This window comes from Pygocentrus nattereri, chromosome 7, assembly GCF_015220715.1.
Source record: "Pygocentrus nattereri isolate fPygNat1 chromosome 7, fPygNat1.pri, whole genome shotgun sequence".
Taxonomy (NCBI): domain Eukaryota; kingdom Metazoa; phylum Chordata; class Actinopteri; order Characiformes; family Serrasalmidae; genus Pygocentrus; species Pygocentrus nattereri.
The window spans coordinates 26,936,580-26,951,010 of record NC_051217.1 but is presented as its reverse complement, the minus strand read 5'-3'; the positions used below and the strand labels follow the sequence as shown (position 1 = coordinate 26,951,010).

Here is a 14,431-nt window from a genome sequence, read left to right as displayed (position 1 = left end):
TTTTACAGAATTTCACAAATTTCCCAAAACTGGGAACTGTTTAAAGTGGTGGTGATGACAACCAGACATCCCCCTCTAAAAGCTCCTCACAGAAAGTTCCTACATGAAATGGTTGTGAATTCACTGCCTGATGACAGATGCTGTTTTATGATAGTTTAGAGAAGATTTTGATCATAAAACGTAAGACAGAATAATTATCAAACTTAATTTTCAGATTTTCCATTATTTTCTCCATATTCAACATTCCATATAAACTCAGATACACACGTAGGTTCACTGGTGGTTCTGAACGGCAAATAATATTAAACCACTATGAATGAACTTTTGAGGAATTGTTGAATTCCCCTTTAAACCTCAGTAACCAAGATTGGAGTTTAGCTTCAGGCTTTAAGAAGAGCATGTACTATTTAAGGAACCGGCTCAGAAAACCCTTTTACTACATCTTTAACATCCTGTTTCACTGACACGAACAGAACTGTGGCCAGTCATGTGACCAAGCAGCAACACTCGGCAAGGAAACTGACCGACAAAACAGGAACGCGTGACCTTCATTAAACCTACACACAGTGCTGCACTCCGGACGGTCATTTTCAGCTGAAACATCTGAAGATCTTCACAAAGACGGTCGAAACGGAGTCTACTGGAATTTCAGATACGTCCCGACACAGAACGAGGAGGAAAACAACCTCTGAACATGAGTCCAGGCCACCACAACTTCAGAAATTAAGTTCACACCACCGTTCTGAGGGACGCAACACGTCAGAGGTTCAGATCTGATCACAGCATATCGGACTGCACTGAATTGCACAGTCACCTGTTATGTAGCATGTCTTACTGTAATGTATCGTAGCGGAATGAACAAACCAGACGGCCGAATATTAAGTTGTATAGCATCGTACTGTATTGTGTTACACTAAATCGCATCGAACTGCACTGAATCGCATCGAACTGCACTGAATCGCAGTGCACCACCGAATCGCAGTGCATCAAGTTGTTCGGACTGTAGCGCATCCTGTCGTAACGTACGGTACTGCAGCGAACTATCGCATCACACCAAGATGTAAAATCGTATGGCAGCATCTCACACTGTCACAGCTCGCACGCTACATTTATACAGATTTTGTTTAAAATACTATACATTTATAAAGCTGTAGGCTCTGAAAACGGGATCATTAGCATTGACATTTCCAGACACTAATTATTCTTGCTGTACTGAGTCGAGACAACTGTATGATCTCAAATCAGAAATTCTGTGAACCTGTACCAGCTGTGCTTCCCCGTTTCCTTCATGATCCAATATACTTTCTACAGTGTCTCAGTGTCTGAGCAGCATATTCAGAAAGAAACAATAATGCTTTACATCTACACATCATCCTTCACACAGTTCAGGGTTAGCGTGGACGAACTTGGCCTAAAACAACCATTACAACCTCACTCAACACCAAAAAGGCCGATACGAATAATTTACAAACCACAGCAGCTCCTTGTGCAGCGAGCTGGACAAACAGTGAAGCTGTTTAGATCGAGAACTTGGCTAAACAAGCTAATAACGCGTCTGAGTGAGAAAGCCGGCGTTTGTTACAACCTTTATCTGAAGTAAGTCGTTTGTCCGCGCTAGAGCTGCGGCTGCTCCAAATGTTGACGTGAAAATACGACATAATTATCACCAAGGCCATTTAGGCCCGAACCAGTAACGCTGTTTTCGGCTTTGTTCGGCATTATTTGGCCAGCTGGGCTGCAGCTAGCTAAACTGTCCGGGTGCTGTGAGACTATCATTTAGAAACACGGACGCTGGTCTGTGTGAAAGGGTTTAATTTGTTTTGAGTCGCTAAGTTTTTATTCGAGGCCCAAACTCTGACGCATTTAGCAAGCTGACCTAGCCGAGGTAGCATCGCCGGCCTCAGACCTGGACACTCTCTCACACAAAAATATCACAAATACAGCCAATTTCATCTTCAACTGAGTGTTAAACGTGCCAATCCGTCTAACACGTGTTAATATTGTCTGTTTTGGGGCTGAAAACACCAATGCGACACTGCAGACGGCTAACGCTAATGCTGAAGTGTTAGCTAGCACCAAGTTAGCCAGTTAGCTACCTGTCTAACGTTGACAGTACGAGGCAAAAAACTGGAACAGAAAAGAGAAAAGGGACAAAAAAATAAAATCCACTTCACATCGAATTCGCGTCCGGCTGGTCAGCAGAACAGGGTCAACATCAGCAGCCCGGCGAGCTGGCTAGAAACGGCTTTGGCTAAGCTAAACTGCTGAAGGGACTATCGATCAGCGCCGCGGTTTGGGCCGACTGTCCGCCTCGACGGCGGCGGCGGCATACGTGGAGCTGTCGTGCTGCGCTAACGCCGAACACCGCCTCGCCTCAAACCGGCTAGGCTAAGTTAAGCTAGCCACTTTAAAGCAGACAGGCTTTTATATTCGCTCAACTATGACAAAGTTGTTAGCAGGCTTAAGTATTCGAATTCTCCGTTCCACCTTAAATGGCGCAGCACTTACATTCTGGCACTGGCGTCGGCAGAATGCGACTGCTGCAACACTTAAGGTGGAACGGGGAATTCGAATTAGGAAGCTAACTTCAGCTTCGTATTGTTGTTTGTGGCCGAGACTAAAGCTCGTCATTAAACGCTGTTCATCCCCGTTTTACGTGTCGTATCCCAGTTCACCCGAGTTTGATTTAAAGATAAGCTTTAATTAAAAAGAGACTGTCCTCGTATTGTGATTCTGCTTAACGATGCCGTTCCTCCGCCGCACTGCATTAACGTTCACCTACACGCTAACTCGCTTCTGTTCCAGTAAAGAGCATAAATTCGTCCTCAAGCCTTACCAACGTTGTCAAGAAATGATTGCGGTGGTAGTTTGTGTTTTTATTGTGTGTCGGAGAGAGAAAGCTGAGCTGAGTTGAGCGGCCTCCGCACAAAAAAGAAAACAGGAAAAGCAGGAACTGGATCCGACAGATCACAACTGGAAAACCGCGTTATTATTCATTCTCTCCCGGATCGGATCCACGGTTTGTCGGCGGCTAACAAATGCAGGGAGCCCCGTGAGCGCCACTGAGAGCCGCTTTGTGTTGTCTGTACGGATTAATTCGATAAAAAGCGCTATTTTGTTACCTAGTTCGTGTTGCGGGTTTGTGGCTGTGACAGCGCAGCTTCACTCGGCACTCACCGAACCGCAGCACCGATCCTCCGCCGGGGAGCTGGGGGACTAGTTCGTCTGGCAGAAAACAACATCCGAGGAACTTGTAAACCCCCCACAAGCACCTAAAACACGATCTAGAAACACGGATAACAGAAATAACCAATTCCGGTTCGAGTAGGAGCGTAAAAAAGCAAGTCAGCCAGCCTTTGTTTATACAACCCCCCCTCCGTTTTTCACATATCAATCCGCTGGGTCGTGACCTCCCCTTAAAAAAACAAAAACATTTTTCAAAAATTATATTTTAATTGATTTAGACATTTTCCTTCCAAATATGAGCCTCACCTGAAGTCTTAGTCCGGACATCCAAGCATAAATGTATAAAAAAATTTTAGCGTAATCTTGTACCGCTGCTCCGGAGCAACGTCACTGGCGAAAAGGAGGGGGCGGGGTTTCGAGGAGGAGAAAGGGAGGGGAGGGGAGGGGAGGGGAGGGAGGAGGTGGAGTGAATGTTCTGGTTGCCATGGTGACCGTCCACAGCGTCCTACAATGGCGGCTCTGTTGGAAGAGACTCTGTTCACCCTGAGTGGCCAAATTCCCCCCCTTCCTGTACCAGACCTGTACCAGATCACCTTCGCACACCAACAGGTACACACCACCTGCACTAACACAGGGGAACTCCACCGACTTTCAGAATTCCTAACGTTACATGTAAACACAGTGATTTAGAACGGTTTGGTGTGAAATGGTTCAGATGTCCTTACAGTGGTGTCGATAGGAACCAGGCATCGCCATGACTACAACACAGATATAGACATTTTATTTACCATCCAGAACCACAAGAGAACCTATACGAGTCTTCTGAGTTTATATGGAATGTTGATGAAGGAAAATAGTGGAAAATCTGGAATAATAAGTTTTCTTTGGGGACTATTTTGCCGCACAGTGCCCTGCATGTCTCCCTCCACCTTGAATGGAGTTTAAGTTCTCTAAACTATCATAAAACAGCGTCTCAGTCATCAGGCATTGAATTCAGAACCATTTCATGTAGGAACTTTCTGTGAGGAGCTTTTAGAGGGGGATGTCTGGTTCCTATCACCACCACTGTGAACAGCTCTGAATTTTGGAAAATCGATGGAATTCCCCTGTAAAAATGTGTGTATAGGTATGTATTTTTGTGCAACGGTATACGCATATGCTTAAAGACGTGTAAATATTGAAAATAACATGAATATGTAGTTCTAATCACTGTTTACTCTGTAGACATGAGACTGAGACGCAATGTGTGTCGTGTAGTCAGATTCAGAGAAACTAACACTGATTGTAAAATTGGACATATAGAAATAAAATATTAATAACAATGATTTGTAAAATAATTTCAAACTCACAAACTATTGACAGTAAAGAAGGATCAACTCTGAGTTACTGTATTCACTAAAATCGGTTTACTGATGTGCACCCTGCTGAAAAAGGACCAGTCGGAAACATTACAATACAAACCTAGTGTTTTTCTTTTATTTTGACTCAATGGTTTCCAATACAGACCATTAGTCTCCTGTAGAACACCTTTCAACCCCATTAGCAAGTTGGATAGCATTGTGCACTGACCTGTTGGTGATTAAACTCGGCTCTCATGGCTTTAGCTTTAGCATTAGCTCAGAGTGAGAATGTAAACACAGTATTCTTTTAATTTGCCCTGAACCTGATTCAGGCTCTCAGCGTACTGCAGGTATTTCTGAAGGACGAAGCGGTTCAGATGTTCTCCTCGGTTCTTCTCAATGTTCCTCAGTCTGACAGCTGAAGTGCTCAGATGCTACCAGTTACGCTGAACTGAAAGCGTGATGGCGACAGTAACTAAGGAAGGCAGGACTTTCTCAGTGCTCAATCTGCTGAATGAACTAAGGATCAGCGGTTCTCTACGCTCTGTGAAGACGGCTGGATCAGCACGAGGCCACAAACCCACAAGTTTGCGAGCGCGGTCGCGCTGAGCAGCGCATGTTGTTGCCAAATGTGTGCAAATAACCCAAAATAAACTGCTACAAAGTGTTTCTTAGGCTCTAAATATGTGTTTATAAATATGTGTTTGTTTGCTTTACTGATATGTCGTCATTCAGAGAAGCGCAGAAATACGAGATTCTGAAATGAACAACGCTTTATTGACGTCACCCGACCGTCAGCACGGGAGAGAAACGGGATCTGTTTACCTAAATATCAGTTTCTCAGTGGAACCGTCTCTAGCAGTGAGCTATGTTAGCTAAATTAACAGTTAACCCACCATAAACACACAGCTCAAATGTAAAAACACCACATCAGAATAGTGTTAAAATGTGAGTTACTGATGTAAAAAAACTCAAACATAACAAAAGAGTGATAAACTGTGAGAGCTCCACCTGTTCATCAGAGCTCCACTTGCTGTTTATCAGTCGCCCCCTGCTGTTTATCAGAGTGCCCCCTGCTGTTTTAGAGCGCCCCCTGCTGTTTATCAGAGCTCCCCCTGCTGTTTATCAGAATCACCCCCTGCTGTTTATCAGAGCTCCCCCTACTATTTATCAGAGCACCCCCTGCTGTTTATCAGAGTCACCCCTGCTGTTTATCAGAGCACCCCCTGCTGTTTATCAGAGCTCCTCCTGCTGTTTATCAGAGCACCCCCTGCTGTTTATCAGAGCCCCTCCTGCTGTTTATCAGAGCACCCCCTTCTGTTTATCGGAGTCACCCCCTGCTGTTTATCAGAGCACCCCCTGCTGTTTATCAGAGTCACCCCTTTCTGTTTATCAGAGCCCCTCCTGCTGTTTATCAGAGCACCCCCTGCTGTTTATCGGAGTCACCCCCTGCTGTTTATCAGAGCACCCCCTGCTGTTTATCAGAGCTCCTCCTGCTGTTTATTAGAGCACCCCCTGCTGTTTATCAGAGCTCCCCCTACTATTTATCAGAGCACCCCCTGCTGTTTATCAGAGCACCCCCTGCTGTTTATCAGAGTCACCCCCGCTGTTTATCAGAGCACCCCCTGCTGTTTATCAGAGTCACCCCCTTCTGTTTATCAGAGCCCCTCCTGCTGTTTATCAGAGCACCCCCTGCTGTTTATCGGAGTCACCCCCTGCTGTTTATCAGAGCACCCCCTGCTGTTTATCAGAGCTCCTCCTGCTGTTTATTAGAGCACCCCCTGCTGTTTATCAGAGCTCCCCCTACTATTTATCAGAGCACCCCCTGCTGTTTATCAGAGCTCCCCCTGCTGTTTATCAGAGTCACCCCTGAAATTTATCAGAGTCACCCCTGCTGTTTATCAGAGCAGCCCCTGCTGTTTATCAGAGCTCCTCCTGCTGTTTATCAGAGCACCCCCTGCTGTTTATCAGAGCTCCCCCTGCTGTTTATCAGAATCACCCCCTGCTGTTTATCAGAGCTCCCCCTATTATTTATCAGAGCACCCCCTACTGTTTTTCAGAGAACCCCCTGCTGTTTATCAGAGTCACCCCTGCTGTTTATCAGAGTCACCCCTTTCTGTTTATCAGAGCACCCCCTGCTGTTTATCAGAGCACCCCCTTCTGTTTATCGGAGTCACCCCCTGCTGTTTATCAGAGTCACCCTGCTGTTTATCAGTCAACTCCTCACCCCCTGCTGTTTATCAGAGCTCCCCCTACTATTTATCAGAGTCACCCCTGCTGTTTATCAGAGTCACCCCCTTCTGTTTATCAGAGCACCCCCTGCTGTTTATCAGAGTCACCCCTGCTGTTTATCAGAGTCACCTCTTTCTGTTTATCAGAGCACCCCCTGCTGTTTATCAGAGCACCCCCTTCTGTATATCGGAGTCACCCCCTGCTGTTTATCAGAGTCAACGTGCTGTTTATCAGTCAACTCCTCACCCCCTGCTGTTTATCAGAGCTCCCCCTACTATTTATCAGAGTCACCCCTGCTGTTTATCAGAGTCACCCCCTGCTGTTTATCAGAGCCCCTCCTGCTGTTTATCAGAGCACCCCCTTCTGTTTATCGGAGTCACCCCCTGCTGTTTATCAGAGCACCCCCAGCTGTTTATCAGAGCTCCCCCTGCTGTTTATCAGAGCACCACCTGCTGTTTATCAGAGCTCCCCCTGCTGTTTATCAGAGCTCCTCCTGCTGTTTATCAGAATCACCCCCTGCTGTTTATCAGATCTCCCCCTACTATTTATCAGAGCACCCCCTGCTGTTTATCAGAGCTCCCCCTACTATTTATCAGAGCACCCGCTGCTGTTTATCAGAGCAACCCCTGCTGTTTATCAGAGTCACCCCCTTCTGTTTATCAGAGCCCCTCCTGCTGTTTATCAGAGTGCCCCCTGCTGTTTTAGAGCGCCCCCTGCTGTTTATCAGAGCTCCCCCTGCTGTTTATCAGATTCACCCCCTGCTGTTTATCAGAGCTCCCCCTACTATTTATCAGAGCACCCCCTGCTGTTTATCAGAGTCACCCCTGCTGTTTATCAGAGCACCCCTGCTGTTTATCAGAGCACCCCCTGCTGTTTATCAGAGTCACCCCTGCTGTTTATCAGAGTCACCCCTTTCTGTTTATCAGAGCACCCCCTGCTGTTTATCAGAGCACCCCCTGCTGTTTATCGGAGTCACCCCCTGCTGTTTATCAGAGCTCCCCCTGCTGTTTATCAGAGTCACCCCTGCTATTTATCAGAGTCACCCCTGCTGTTTATCAGAGCACCCCCTGCTGTTTATCAGCGCTCCTCCTGCTGTTTATCAGAGCACCCCCTGCTGTTTATCAGAGCTCCCCCTGCTGTTTATCAGAATCACCCCCTGCTGTTTATCAGAGCTCCCCCTACTATTTATCAGAGCACCCCCTGCTGTTTATCAGAGCAACCCCTGCTGTTTATCAGAGTCACCCCTGCTGTTTATCAGAGTCACCCCTTTCTGTTTATCAGAGCACCCCCTGCTGTTTATCAGAGCACCCCCTTCTGTTTATCGGAGTCACCCCCTGCTGTTTATTAGAGCACCCCCTGCTGTTTATCAGAGTCACCCCTGCTGTTTATCAGAGTCACCCCCTGCTGTTTATCAGAGTCACCCCTGCTGTTTATCAGAGTCACCTCTTTCTGTTTATCAGAGCACCCCCTGCTGTTTATCAGAGCACCCCCTTCTGTATATCGGAGTCACCCCCTGCTGTTTATCAGAGTCAACGTGCTGTTTATCAGTCAACTCCTCACCCCCTGCTGTTTATCAGAGCTCCCCCTACAATTTATCAGAGTCACCCCTGCTGTTTATGAGAGTCACCCCCTGCTGTTTATCAGAGCCCCTCCTGCTGTTTATCAGAGCACCCCCTGCTGTTTATCGGAGTCACCCCCTGCTGTTTATCAGAGCACCCCCTGCTGTTTATCAGAGTCACCCCTGCTGTTCATCAGAGTCACCCCTTTCTGCTTATCAGAGCCCCTCCTGCTGTTTATCAGAGCACCCCCTGCTGTTTATCAGAGCACCCCCTGCTGTTTATCAGAGCCCCTCCTGCTGTTTATCAGAGCACCCACTTCTGTTTATCGGAGTAACCCCCTGCTGTTTATCAGAGCACCCCCTGCTGTTTATCAGAGTCACCCCTGCTGTTCATCAGAGTCACCCCTTTCTGTTTATCAGAGCCCCTCCTGCTGTTTATCAGAGCACCCCCTGCTGTTTATCGGAGTCACCCCCTGCTGTTTATCAGAGCACCCCCTGCTGTTTATCAGAGCTCCTCCTGCTGTGTATCAGAGCACCCCCTGCTGTTTATCAGTGCCCCCTGCTTTTTTAGAGCGCCCCCTGCTGTTTATCAGAGCTCCCCCTGCTGTTTATCAGATTCACCCCCTGCCGTTTATCAGAGCTCCTTCTACTATTTATCAGAGCACCCCCTGCTGTTTATCAGAGTCACCCCTGCTGTTTATCAGAGCACCCCCTGCTGTTTATCAGAGCTCCTCCTGCTGTTTATCAGAGCACCGCCTGCTGTTTATCAGAGCTCCCCCTGCTGTTTATCAGAATCACCCCCTGCTGTTTATCAGAGCTCCCCCTACTATTTATCAGAGCACCCCCTGCTGTTTATCAGAGTCACCCCTGCTGTTTATCAGAGTCACCCCTTTCTGTTTATCAGAGCACCCCCTGCTGTTTATCAGAGCACCCCCTGCTGTTTATCAGAGCTCCCCCTGCTGTTTATCAGAGTCACCCCTGCTATTTATCAGAGTCACCCCTGCTGTTTATCAGAGCACCCCCTGCTGTTTATCAGAGCTCCTCCTGCTGTTTATCAGAGCACACCCTGCTGTTTATCAAAGCTCCCCCTGCTGTTTATCAGAATCACCCCCTGCTGTTTATCAGAGCTCCCCCTCCTATTTATCAGAGCACCCCCTGCTGTTTATCAGAGCACCCCCTGCTGTTTATCAGAGTCACCCCTGCTGTTTATCAGAGTCACCCCCTGCTTTTTCTCAGAGCACCCCCTGCTGTTTATCAGAGTCACCCCTGCTGTTTATCAGAGTCACCTCTTTCTGTTTATCAGAGCACCCCCTGCTGTTTATCAGAGCACCCCCTTCTGTATATCGGAGTCACCCCCTGCTGTTTATCAGAGTCAACGTGCTGTTTATCAGTCAACTCCTCACCCCCTGCTGTTTATCAGAGCTCCCCCTACTATTTATCAGAGCACCCCCTGCTGTTTATCAGAGCTCCTCCTGCTGTGTATCAGAGCACCCCCTGCTGTTTATCAGTGCCCCCTGCTTTTTTAGAGCGCCCCCTGCTGTTTATCAGAGCTCCCCCTGCTGTTTATCAGATTCACCCCCTGCCGTTTATCAGAGCTCCTTCTACTATTTATCAGAGCACCCCCTGCTGTTTATCAGAGTCACCCCTGCTGTTTATCAGAGCACCCCCTGCTGTTTATCAGAGCTCCTCCTGCTGTTTATCAGAACACCGCCTGCTGTTTATCAGAGCTCCCCCTGCTGTTTATCAGAATCACCCCCTGCTGTTTATCAGAGCTCCCCCTACTATTTATCAGAGCACCCCCTGCTGTTTATCAGAGTCACCCCTGCTGTTTATCAGAGTCACCCCTTTCTGTTTATCAGAGCACCCCCTGCTATTTATCAGAGCACCCCCTGCTGTTTATCAGAGCTCCGCCTGCTGTTTATCAGAGTCACCCCTGCTATTTATCAGAGTCACCCCTGCTGTTTATCAGAGCACCCCCTGCTGTTTATCAGAGCTCCTCCTGCTGTTTATCAGAGCACACCCTGCTGTTTATCAAAGCTCCCCCTGCTGTTTATCAGAATCACCCCCTGCTGTTTATCAGAGCTCCCCCTGCTGTTTATCAGAGCACCCCCTGCTGTTTATCAGAGCACCCCCTGCTGTTTATCAGAGTCACCCCTGCTGTTTATCAGAGTCACCCCCTGCTGTTTATCAGAGCACCCCCTGCTGTTTATCAGAGTCACCCCTGCTGTTCATCAGAGTCACCCCTTTCTGTTTATCAGAGCCCCTCCTGCTGTTTATCAGAGCACCCCCTGCTGTTTATCAGAGCACCCCCTGCTGTTTGTCAGAGTCACCCCTGCTGTTTATCAGAGCACCCCCTGCTGTTTATCAGAGCACCCCCTGCTGTTTATCAGAGCCCCTCCTGCTGTTTATCAGATCACCCCCTTCTGTTTATCGGAGTAACCCCCTGCTGTTTATGAGAGCACCCCCTGCTGTTTGTCAGAGTCACCCCTGCATTTCATCAGAGTCACCCCTTTCTGTTTATCAGAGACCCTCCTGCTGTTTATCAGAGCACCCCCTGCTGTTTATCGGAGTCACCCCCTGCTGTTTATCAGAACACCCCCTGCTGTTTATCAGAGCTCCTCCTGCTGTTTATCAGAGCACCCCCTGCTGTTTATCAGAGGTCCCCCTACTATTTATCAGAGCACCCGCTGCTGTTTATCAGAGCACCCCCTGCTGTTTATCAGAGCACCCCCTGCTGTTTATCGGAGTCACCCCCTGCTGTTTATCAGAGCACCCCCTGCTGTTTATCAGAGCTCCTCCTGCTGTTTATCAGAGCACCCCCTGCTGTTTATCAGAGCTCCCCCTACTATTTATCAGAGCACCCGCTGCTGTTTATCAGAGCACCCCCTGCTGTTTATCAGAGTCACCCCCTTCTGTTTATCAGAGCCCCTCCTGCTGTTTATCAGAGTGCCCCCTGCTGTTTTAGAGCGCCCCCTGCTGTTTATCAGAGCTCCCCCTGCTGTTTATCAGATTCACCCCCTGCTGTTTATCAGAGCTCCCCCTACTATTTATCAAAGCACCCCCTCCTGTTTATCAGAGTCACCCCTGCTGTTTACAGAGCACCCCCTGCTGTTTATCAGAGCTCCTCCTGCTGTTTATCAGAGCACCCCCTGCTGTTTATCAGAGCTCCCCCTGCTGTTTATCAGAATCACCCCCTGCTGTTTATCAGAGCTCCCCCTACTATTTATCAGAGCACCCCCTGCTGTTTATCAGAGCACCCCCTGCTGTTTATCAGAGTCACCCCTGCTGTTTATCAGAGCACCCCCTGGTGTTTATCAGAGCACCCCCTGCTGTTTATCAGAGTCACCCCTGCTGTTTATCAGTCAACTCCTCAACCCCTGCTGTTTATCAGAGCTCCCCCTACTGTTTATCAGAGTCACCCCTACTATTTATCAGAGCACCCCCTGCTGTTTATCAGAGTCACCCCTGCTGTTCATCAGAGTCACCCCTTTCTGCTTATCAGAGCCCCTCCTGCTGTTTATCAGAGCACCCCCTGCTGTTTATCAGAGCACCCCCTGCTGTTTATCAGAGCCCCTCCTGCTGTTTATCAGAGCACCCACTTCTGTTTATCGGAGTAACCCCCTTCTATTTATCAGAGCACCCCCTGCTGTTTATCAGAGTCACCCCTGCTGTTCATCAGAGTCACCCCTTTCTGTTTATCAGAGCCCCTCCTGCTGTTTATCAGAGCACCCCCTGCTGTTTATCGGAGTCACCCCCTGCTGTTTATCAGAGCACCCCCTGCTGTTTATCAGAGCTCCTCCTGCTGTGTATCAGAGCACCCCCTGCTGTTTATCAGTGCCCCCTGCTTTTTTAGAGCGCCCCCTGCTGTTTATCAGAGCTCCCCCTGCTGTTTATCAGATTCACCCGCTGCCGTTTATCAGAGCTCCTTCTACTATTTATCAGAGCACCCCCTGCTGTTTATCAGAGTCACCCCTGCTGTTTATCAGAGCACCCCCTGCTGTTTATCAGAGCTCCTCCTGCTGTTTATCAGAACACCGCCTGCTGTTTATCAGAGCTCCCCCTGCTGTTTATCAGAATCACCCCCTGCTGTTTATCAGAGCTCCCCCTACTATTTATCAGAGCACCCCCTGCTGTTTATCAGAGTCACCCCTGCTGTTTATCAGAGTCACCCCTTTCTGTTTATCAGAGCACCCCCTGCTATTTATCAGAGCACCCCCTGCTGTTTATCAGAGCTCCGCCTGCTGTTTATCAGAGTCACCCCTGCTATTTATCAGAGTCACCCCTGCTGTTTATCAGAGCACCCCCTGCTGTTTATCAGAGCTCCTCCTGCTGTTTATCAGAGCACACCCTGCTGTTTATCAGAGCTCCCCCTGCTGTTTATCAGAATCACCCCCTGCTGTTTATCAGAGCTCCCCCTCCTATTTATCAGAGCACCCCCTGCTGTTTATCAGAGCACCCCCTGCTGTTTATCAGAGTCACCCCTGCTGTTTATCAGAGTCACCCCCTGCTTTTTCTCAGAGCACCCCCTGCTGTTTATCAGAGTCACCCCTGCTGTTCATCAGAGTCACCCCTTTCTGTTTATCAGAGCCCCTCCTGCTGTTTATCAGAGCACCCCCTGCTGTTTATCAGAGCACCCCCTGCTGTTTGTCAGAGTCACCCCTGCTGTTTATCAGAGCACCCCCTGCTGTTTATCAGAGCACCCCCTGCTGTTTATCAGAGCCCCTCCTGCTGTTTATCAGATCACCCCCTTCTGTTTATCGGAGTAACCCCCTGCTGTTTATGAGAGCACCCCCTGCTGTTTGTCAGAGTCACCCCTGCATTTCATCAGAGTCACCCCTTTCTGTTTATCAGAGACCCTCCTGCTGTTTATCAGAGCACCCCCTGCTGTTTATCGGAGTCACCCCCTGCTGTTTATCAGAACACCCCCTGCTGTTTATCAGAGCTCCTCCTGCTGTTTATCAGAGCACCCCCTGCTGTTTATCAGAGGTCCCCCTACTATTTATCAGAGCACCCCCTGCTGTTTATCAGAGCACCCCCTGCTGTTTATCAGAGCACCCCCTGCTGTTTATCGGAGTCACCCCCTGCTGTTTATCAGAGCACCCCCTGCTGTTTATCAGAGCTCCTCCTGCTGTTTATCAGAGCACCCCCTGCTGTTTATCAGAGGTCCCCCTACTATTTATCAGAGCACCCGCTGCTGTTTATCAGAGCACCCCCTGCTGTTTATCAGAGTCACCCCCTTCTGTTTATCAGAGCCCCTCCTGCTGTTTATCAGAGTGCCCCCTGCTGTTTTAGAGCGCCCCCTGCTGTTTATCAGAGCTCCCCCTGCTGTTTATCAGATTCACCCCCTGCTGTTTATCAGAGCTCCCCCTACTATTTATCAAAGCACCCCCTCCTGTTTATCAGAGTCACCCCTACTATTTATCAGAGCACCCCCTGCTGTTTATCAGAGCACCCCCTGCTGTTTATCAGAGTCACCCCTGCTGTTTATCAGAGCACCCCCTGGTGTTTATCAGAGCACCCCCTGCTGTTTATCAGAGTCACCCCTGCTGTTTATCAGAGTCACCCCTTTCTGTTTATCAGAGCACCCCCTGCTGTTTATCAGAGCACCCCCTTCTGTTTATCGGAGTCACCCCCTGCTGTTTATCAGAGCTCCCCCTGCTGTTTATCAGAGTCACCCCTGCTATTTATCAGAGTCACCCCTGCTGTTTATCAGAGCACCCCCTGCTGTTTATCAGAGCTCCCCCTGCTGTTTATCAGTCAACTCCTCAACCCCTGCTGTTTATCAGAGCTCCCCCTACTGTTTATCAGAGTCACCCCTACTATTTATCAGAGCACCCCCTGCTGTTTATCAGAGTCACCCCTGCTGTTTATCAGAGCACCCCCTGCTGTTTATCAGAGCTCCTCCTGCTGTTTAACAGAGCACCCCCTGCTGTTTATCAGAGCTCCCCCTGCTGTTTATCAGAATCACCCCCTGCTGTTTATCAGAGCTCCCCCTACTATTTATCAGAGCACCCCCTGCTGTTTATCAGAGCACCCCCTGCTGTTTATCAGAGTCACCCCTGCTGTTTATCAGAGTCACCCCTTTCTGTTTATCAGAGCACCCCCTGCTGTTTAT

The 14,431-nt window shown here is 48.7% G+C and overlaps 1 protein-coding gene across 8 annotated transcripts in view; it reads right to left on the bottom strand.

The window, feature by feature from the left end:
- The window catches only part of trip12 (thyroid hormone receptor interactor 12), a 63,987-nt gene extending 60,696 nt beyond the window's left edge, over positions 1 to 3,291 (bottom strand). For 2 of the 8 annotated variants that reach the window (XM_017686136.2, XM_017686138.2), the window contains exon 1: positions 3,123 to 3,194. The gene's annotated coding sequence lies outside the window, so the exon portion shown is untranslated. Of the gene's footprint in view, positions 1 to 2,096; positions 2,382 to 2,836; positions 3,100 to 3,122 lie in introns of those variants that run through there. The other 6 variants (XM_017686135.2, XM_017686131.2, XM_017686132.2 and 3 more) reach the window with 5 other exon arrangements.
- Between the last annotated feature and the right edge of the window lie 11,140 nt (positions 3,292 to 14,431).